Source organism: Leiobunum rupestre, chromosome 4 (assembly GCF_980474605.1).
Source record: "Leiobunum rupestre chromosome 4, qqLeiRupe1.1.hap1, whole genome shotgun sequence".
NCBI classification, from domain to species: Eukaryota; Metazoa; Arthropoda; class Arachnida; order Opiliones; family Sclerosomatidae; genus Leiobunum; species Leiobunum rupestre.
Window position 1 is genome coordinate 72,442,859 of NC_143387.1, and position 8,886 is coordinate 72,451,744.

General features: G+C 37.9%; 1 long non-coding RNA gene across 2 annotated transcripts; it reads left to right on the forward strand.

The window, feature by feature from the left end:
• Positions 1-253: 253 nt before the first annotated feature.
• LOC149948977 (uncharacterized) lies at positions 254-3,975 on the forward strand. Of its 2 annotated transcripts, none has more exons than XR_016480510.1 (5): positions 254-606; positions 673-742; positions 806-1,064; positions 1,123-3,389; positions 3,462-3,975. It is a non-coding gene; the product is annotated as an uncharacterized LOC149948977 (long non-coding RNA). The 2 variants fall into 2 exon arrangements; XR_016480509.1 differs by having other exon boundaries at positions 673-737.
• The last annotated feature ends 4,911 nt before the right edge of the window (positions 3,976-8,886 follow it).

An 8,886-nucleotide genomic window follows, 5' to 3' on the forward strand; every position in this document is an offset into this window, starting at 1 on the left:
GGATATGATTGCATCACAAGCTCTCGAGAAATGTCTTCCTCTCTACATTGGGTTTTTTCCACTTTAAATATTAAACTGGGTTAATTATATGACGTCAAACAATGGGTTTTATTCCACTTTAAATATTCCAGTGTGGAAATTATATGACGTCAAACAATGGGTTTTTTCAAAATATTCAAGTAGGTAAAATTATGACGTCAAACAGTGGGAATCATTCCTTATGCCGTATTCCTTTGGGCTGCTCCGAGTGCTCGCCGAGCGCTCCGATTTGTATTTTGTTTTCCATTCGGAAAAACGAAACTGCTTCGAGGCAGATTTTCGTCTTCCATTGGAGGGGTTTTGCTCGCTCCCGTACTGCTCCGTTTTTCGAGACGTAGCAACCGGGGAGCTAGCGAAATCGCCAATGAACAGCGTTAATCTGCCTTCGAGCCCTCATGAACGGCCCCTTCGACCATCGATGTCGTGCGTGTGGTCAATGGATACAATAAAAAATAATAATGTTGGAGTTGACAGCTAGATCTCGAGACGGGAGCAATCAAATTTCCTATGGTCGCGCTGTAGCATGGCATCAAGTCAGTCTCATTCGTGGAGCTGTTATAAAAAATGGTAAGACACGTGTTTTTAATTTCGGCCAAGCAAAATCTCGATTAATTTTATTTATTACTATATAAGGCTTAATTGACGGGATCTTCTCTACCTTAGACTTTGGGAGGCACTCCATGGGAAGAAATTATTTAGTTTGGTTACGTTACAAAGCTTATTGCCCATAATACGGTGTAATATAATTTTATCTCATTGTTGATAGGTGAAAAACAAATAATGACTTTCACAGAAGAACAGTTAGGAAGTTGTGGGTTACTGTAGTACCAAACCAAAGAATGTCACGAAACATCTGATCAAAGTGCACCTTTAACTTCAAGTCCAACAAGGAAACCAACTAGCTCTACCCAAGCACCACTAACCGAGCCAAATGAAATCTTGCACTCGCCCCAAAATGAGCCAAATGAAACGTTACACAGCTAAAACATCCATCTCTCTCCACAAAATATTAGATGCAAAACTAAGTATGTTTGGTTTCACAAAGCTGTTCAATAATTATTCTAACGCTGTTTTTCAATTTAGAATGAGGTGATCCTGAGACAAATGTTTTGTTGGACAAATATGAACAATACTAGCCATTAGTTGGCCCTATGAAAAAATTCAGAAATAAAAAACCACGTGGGCCAGAATTTCAAGTGACATAGAGAACATCCTTGGAATTAAGAGGTCGGGCGAGCAATGTGAAATCGGCTACAAGACAGTGATGAAAAGAAAAACCGAAGCAGAGAAAAACAATAAAATTTCTGGTTCGACGATAAAGGTTGTTGAATATAAAGATAAAATTGAAGAAATTGCATCGCTCGATGATACTTTGAAACCTGAGGTATTACGAGGTGTGGGTGCTGTTGAAATTAATCAGAATTTCTCTATTTCGGACACCAAAAGCAGAGTCAAAGAAAAAGCCAAAAACGTGAAATTCTACTTGAAATTACTAAATTTAAAGAAGAATCAAGAGAACGTCGTCAGAAAGAGAAGATGAATCTTCTGAAGTCTCTGTTCGCAAAAACATCTGATTAATTTGGCTTTGCGATGTAATGAATGATTTGCTCAATTGTTTGTTTTTGAAACTAGATAACTATAACTCTGCAATCAATAGTTCCTATCCAGTACCCTCTGTTGTTTTCTATGGAATGAGCTTTCGGACACACCAAAGCGACCGGCAACATCACGCATGCATGATTTATTTCCAACAAACCTATGGTTTTACCGTAAAATATTCTCAAAGTTAACCTTTTTTGAGTTATTTCCAAAAATGTCCGAAATAAAAAATTAACCAACCATAATAATGATAAAACATGTGTTTCCGCGGATATCGCTTCTCGGCCACCATGTTGTTTGTTTTTGGGAAAGAACATGCTGTCCTCAAACCTTGATTCCATCAATGAACACACATCCCTCTTTATTTCTTCGAAACTGCAAATATGTTTTGATAATTACCCATATTGAAGAAGCTGATAACTATGAATTTCTACTACTGCCTACTTACTTCTTCATCCGAGTAAAGATGAACAACGCTGCCAATGTAATTATCGAGTTTTGGCCGTTTCAATTTGGGTTTTTGAAACCAAAACAGAAGTTCTTCATCATCCGAGCTTTCGGTGGAAGATTCGAGAAATATATATGCAACGCGCTTTAAAGGGGCTCCAAAGTTCGGTGGAAAAAACAAATTGAGCATGCTTTTCATCCTCCCAACCCCTCACTCGGCCTTGGCAGAGGCGGGCAGAATCAACCGTAAATTTCGCACTTTACTGACTTTATACACATTTGGCCACCGAACTTTGGAGCCCCTTTAAGTTTTCAATACGATTACCAGCAGCCGTTCGAGCAGCCAACATAATTTTCTATGAACCAGAGTGCCGGAAAGAAGGACAAAAATAGTTTACTTGACAAACACTAGAGGTGAACTATGCACGAATGAACGAATTACAATGGAGGGAAATGTTTCTGCATCAAATATGTCGCTCCATCTACCAAAAAGGAGCAAACCAGGGTGATCTGTGCGCGAGGGATCCGCTAATGTGGGACGTTACTCGGCCTCCGTGCTCTTTTCAAATGGAAAACGGAAATTATATCGAATCACACCGGGAGCACTCGGAGCAATCCAATGAATTACAATTAACTGTCAAAATTTCATTGCGACTGCTCGGAGATTTATCCAGATTTGTGTGGCATCATAACTCCACCTCCGAATCGGCCGGAGTGGCTGCTCCCAATGAAATACGAAATTTCTTCAGAGCGGTTACTCACTGCCCGATTTTCGAAAGCCATGGTGAAATGTTAGTAGGTCGTACTCCATTAGCGATCTGAGCATGCTCCGAGGGCGAGGAGAAGGTCACTCCGTCGGGAGAGACGGAGCGGTTTTCAGTGCTCCGCGAGTGAGCACTCCTTCCATTGGAACACGTAAATCCACCTCGAAACTGCTCGCTTTTTCCCAATGGAAGATGAACACCAAAATGGAAAATGCTACTAGACGCTGCTCCGTGATTAAGTCGTATTCCATTGAGAGTAGATTTGTCACACACGTGCTACCCTTCGCATCTAGAGCAATGACGTCGTAACCAAATCTGGATCAACCGCAGAGCAATCCCAAAGGAAAACGGCATCAGAGAGAAACAGCCAATAGAATTTGAGGTTTAGTTGTCGTTTTGATCACGTGATGGATTAATCTCGACAAGATAGGAACTGATTATTTTATCCTCGCGTCATTTCTCTCCGAGACGCTGAACTGAAAAGAAGTGCGTCAGCTTGGCTCCCATCCTCTACCGTAAACATAGAAAAACGTTCTATTGGTAAGCATTCTTTTTAATACTACATTAACTCTATTTCAATAAGCAAAAGCTTAACATTTTCATTTTCTATAGCCCAGACACATACTTTATCCAAACGCAAGGCCCAAGAAAGACGTATCAAACTATCAACATAAAAATCGCGTTCGGAGGATCAGTGTACATATCTCTTTCGGTTTCAACGGTTCCAAGTTACAAGTTCTATTCTTCAAAAAAACGAACGCAAATATTCTGTTCCTGACCTCGGAGGCTTTCACCAATCTACTCTCTATTTGGGAAGAACAGTTGCCGCAAGGCAAAATGGAGCATCGCCGCTAACCCACAACATCATCGACTATCACGGCAACAACGTATCCATCGTCGCCACGTCAAACACCATCAAATTGACCTCAGCCTACGGCCATGTTCTGGATCTGGGAGCTCGCGAAATCGGTGAGTTCCAAAAAAAAACTTGATTTTATTCGGTTTCAAATAGATCTTTTAAACGAGCATAAAAATGTAAACGAATGCATTTACTTAGCTATTGTTAAAAACCTTAAACAAATTCACGAATTATTATATGGTAAACCTTTCGAGGGTTTATTTTTGTACCCCGATCAATGTAACTCTTATTATAAAGTAAAATCTTATTTTGGCGGTTTTAAATCACCCTCGGAAGTACACAAGATTTTACCAATTTACTCGTAGATAATCGATTAACCTGTTAACTTAGCTACTTTAATTTGTTTTAATTGTGTAATGTACAAGATAACCATCTAATGGAATATCTGATAGTACCTACTAAAATGTAAACAAAGTTCTGAGATAAACAAATTGTAAATGTAAATAAATTGTTTCTATTGCTCATATTAAAGAGATTAGAAATTAAAGAAATTATAGAGTTAAGAAATTAAAGCGGTAAATTCTAGTGATCAGGGGGAGGGGTAAACCGGTAAAGAGTGGTAAAATCCATCCTCCAGAAATCTGCGAGAGCAAAACAAATTCTGGAGAATGGGTGAAAGCGGAGGGGTAAAATCCATCCTCCAGAAATCTGCACGAGGAAAACTAATTCTGAAGAATGGGGAAAGCGGAGGGGTAAAATCCATCCTCCAGAAATCTGCGCGAGGAAAACTAACTCTGCAGAATGGGGGAAAGCAGGGGGAGGGGATTAAGCACACTTCTGCTATTCAATAATGAACTTTGGCATTTGCTATTGTGTCTATCGCTTCACCGTTAAAAAAACAAAACAATCATAAATGTTAACAATTAGGTTCAATTCAGGATACTAAACTTCACATTACTGGCTGTTTCGTTATTTTGGGGACCCGGTTTCTGTAAGCCTTAAACTCCGAAACAAAGCATCATAGTACTCATTAGAACCATGTATACTAAACGTAGAAGTCAGATAACTGTTTGGCTAACTGAATCTAATGAAATAATTTATAGAAGATAACTTCAGATCGGGTACTTGAGATACTGAATCAGATAAATAATTTTAGTCATATAGGTGATGAGACTAACTAATTATTTTCAGAATACAACTCGAATAACATGATCAGTTGGCCGTTGGAAGCGCTATATCCACTGATGTATACGAACACTTTTAACCTTTTTGAAAATATTAAGTAGTCGTTACCGTTTTGGGACCAAAAACAAATAAATTTATATCCAATAGTAGTCTTCGCTTGCACAAACAAAAAGAAAGTTTATTGTAGAAAAACCTTTCATTCTAAATAGAGAAATCCATAATTCTTACCTGTATAAATATTCGACGAAACAACAGAGCGTTTATCGTAGTATTATAAAACGTATTTTAAAATAAAATGTTGTTTAAGAACCAGACGCGAAGAATAACCATTTAATAACACCCTATTCTCAAATCGATTAAATCAACAGTATTTGGAACCCACCCTTAAATTGATCGTTAAACGAAATTTGTTCCTCCATAAGACAAGTAGTACAACAGGATGAAAGTCGAGTGTTTCACCGAGAAAGATAAAAAGAAACCTCTAATTAGGAGATTATGGAGGTACCTGGCGCTGTCCATGGTCGGATGCTGTGCTTTTTCTTGCCTGTATTTGGTGTATTGCCTCGCAAGTACGATTTATACTTTTGTACGCTTTGGTTTCAACGAACGTTTAAGAATATACGCATCGGACATGATTACTTACGCAAGCTTCATCCTGTCCTTTCTTTTACTGATTTGGAAGAGGAACCACTTGCGGACTCTAACCAGCGATATCCTGACCGCGGCTGACGCTGTTAACCCCGTCATAGTCAAACATCTCTTAGCGAAATTGACCGTGTCCGTTTTTGTCATATTCATGTTCATTTGTTACGACGTAGCTAGCACCCTGAACATCACATTGCTGATCTGGGAAAATGTCTACGTCTCCGACATGATTACCAACATGTGTTTCGGTTGCAATTACAGTAGCTGGAATAAGCAGTTGTTTAAAGCCTTTTTCTTCACCTTGTCGACCCTCCACGGGCCAACTGTAATAATGTTGAAATGCTTCGAAGTAATTCTTTATTGTTTTTTGGCCATGTCAGTCGCTGACCTCACGAAGCAAAGTATCGCGCGTGGCTATTCGGATGGTTTCAAATGTCTACGCCGACGGCTGCATCGAGTTCGAAAACTGGTCGACCGTCTGAACCAATGTTTTAGTAATATCGTTTTGCTCTGGTTGGGCACCACCCTGTTGACAACTTGTCGGAATATCGCGGAGTTTGTTGGTTATATTCTAGCCCCGGAGGAGACCAATTGGGAACGAAGTAATGCTATATTTTGGGTCAGGCAATTACTGGATTTGGTGCTCTTGGTTTCGTTGATTTTGATCGCATCCCGGTTACCCGACGAATGCGAAAAGGTATTCGATTGCCTACACGATTTAAGTGTTGACGCGTTGCGCGACAACGATGGAAGTGGAGAATTCACGATATTCTATCAGGAGCTCGTGTCCCGGAAGCTCGTATTGCAAGCCGGTTCGTGTTTCTATTTCACTAAGAACTTGTTATTGTCTTTCTTAGGTCTAGCTGTGACTTATACCATAGTCTTTATTCAATTTAAGCCTCATTTAATTAATAATATAAGCCAGCAGCATAGTAATGGAACACAAACTTAGTAACAAGTACGTATTGAGGAAAAAATTTGTTTAGCTAAATTATTTACGTTCCCAAAGTTAACAGTACCTCAATAATGGTAATATTAGGAAAAACAACATGGCTTAATTTAAGTTATTTGAATTTATTGATGATAATAATAAAGTATGTTAACACTTATACCCCAAAATTATTTGTAAAATATATTCTCGATTAATATTTCAAATACCAATAATATTAGGTTAGTTAAAAATTTTGGCCGCATTTTGTTTTCAGTGTAAAACTTACATATTTTTAAAATTAAAAAATGTATATATTAATTTATATTTAATAATGTTTCATATCAGAAAAACTAAAATATCTGTAAACATTGTTCGGATAAGGGTACTAATGTCAATTATAATGTGTGTCGTTAATAGAGCTGTATATTGAATTTTAATAATTAAATTTAACTAAAGCAGAATATCCTAGGCGAGTTGACTTTTCTCAATGGTTTGTTGACGAAGTAGGTCGTGATCATCAGTTCTCGAGTTTTCTATTAACAGTGGAAGAAGCAATTTTTTTTCCCGTGATGGTATACTCAACTTGCACAACACTCACCAGTTGAGTCAAGATAGCCCCCACGGTATTATTGTTAGATCTCATAGAGTGAAGTTGCTGTGGTATTGTTGGTGACCATTTAATTGGTCCTATTTTACGTCAGGCATACAATTTTTGCAAGATAATTTACCCGTGCTGCTCGAAGTCGTGCCGTTGAAACGAGAAGACGCATGTGGTTTCTGCACAATGGAGCTCCACCCCATTTTAACCGCGACGTAGGAGCTCATCTTGACACGACTTTTCCTTTAAGGTGGATAGGTCATGGTGGACCAGTTGCGTGGCCAGCACGATCTCACGATTTAAACTCAGGCGACTTTTTCCTCTGCGGCTATTATAAAGACTTAGTTTACGAGACTGAAGTTCGCCACGTTGACGACGTGTGACAGCGCATAGTTGATGGCCATTTTTGTATTTTTTAAATAAAACATAAATTTGCATTTGTTACTTCAATTCTTAGTAATTATTATTTTTTGAATCTTTGAAAAACTTTATCTTCATGTTATTAAATCCATTGTATGACTCAAGTCTATTAATGACATCAGTTACGGTCACTATCGTTTCACCTTTAAAAAAGTTATTACTAAATGGAAGCAATTGTAAGCATTCGCAAGAACCATTTCACGTATTCCACACTAACAAATACCATTTTGTGTCTTGAACAGTAAAAGTACCATTCCTTTTCATTAACACTCATATTTCGCACTTGTGCGATTTCCAAAATAAGAAGCACTATCCCAGCATCAATCGGGGAAAATACTTTGAATTGGCATTCGCCTCGTGCAAGACGCTTATCTCCAAAATTTCTGACCATTTTTAACAATGTCGATTAATCTCGATTCTTTGAAATAAAATAACTTTTGCTAGTTCAATAAGGATTTTTTCGAATTTGCTATTGTGTTTATCGCTTCATCATTAGAAAACTAATAAATGTAAACAATAGGATCGAAAGCAAAATACGGAAATTTACGTTACTGGCGATTTCGTTGTTTGGGGGACAGGTTTTTGTGGGCCTAAAACTCCGAAACAAAGCATATAAGACCCATGTTCATAGGACATTTTTGACTCATCAGGACCCAAAGTACACGCCCTAAAATTTATAAAATACTTACCCGCAACACCCTGTATATAATTATCTGTAAAGCAAATAAAAAAATGGAAATTCAAATTTTGAAGGGAATTGAAACGGGTGATATTTAAAGTTTATAACAGAGGCATCTAAAATTTGCTCACCTTCCATTTCTCGGATAGTTATGAATTCACATTAGCCGCGTTCACACTAGACACTTTGGAACCGTTTTAAAACGGTTTCAAAAGATCGAATTGTAAAATTTTGATATCGAATGTATTTATCGTATGACTATTAATACAGTTGACACCGAAAATGTTCAATTTTATCTTTCGAAACTGTTTAAAAACGGTTCCAAAGTGACTAGGGTGAACACGGCTGTTATGTTTCGTTTATAAATACGCGAAAAAGTAGATTAGTCCATAAATAAAAGGGATAATATAGCTAAATCCTAAACAAATTTGAAAAAATTAAAAAACTTACTACTAACTCGTACCCAATAGGTCTTCGAGCAAAAACGCGAAACTCGGATCAAATAGATCTTCGAGTAATAAACTAAATTAAAATTAAATAAAATAGCCAGAAATTCCAACGGCAGACCGGTTTCGTTCTATTTGGAACTCATCAGTACCGTGCGGGAAATCTGGCTGGCGACTGTCAAATCTAAAGGAGAAACTAAGCCTAAACATTAAAAATTTCAAAACGCGTTGCATATAGCAACGGAAACCCGAAAAGGGGGGAGTGTGGTGGAGA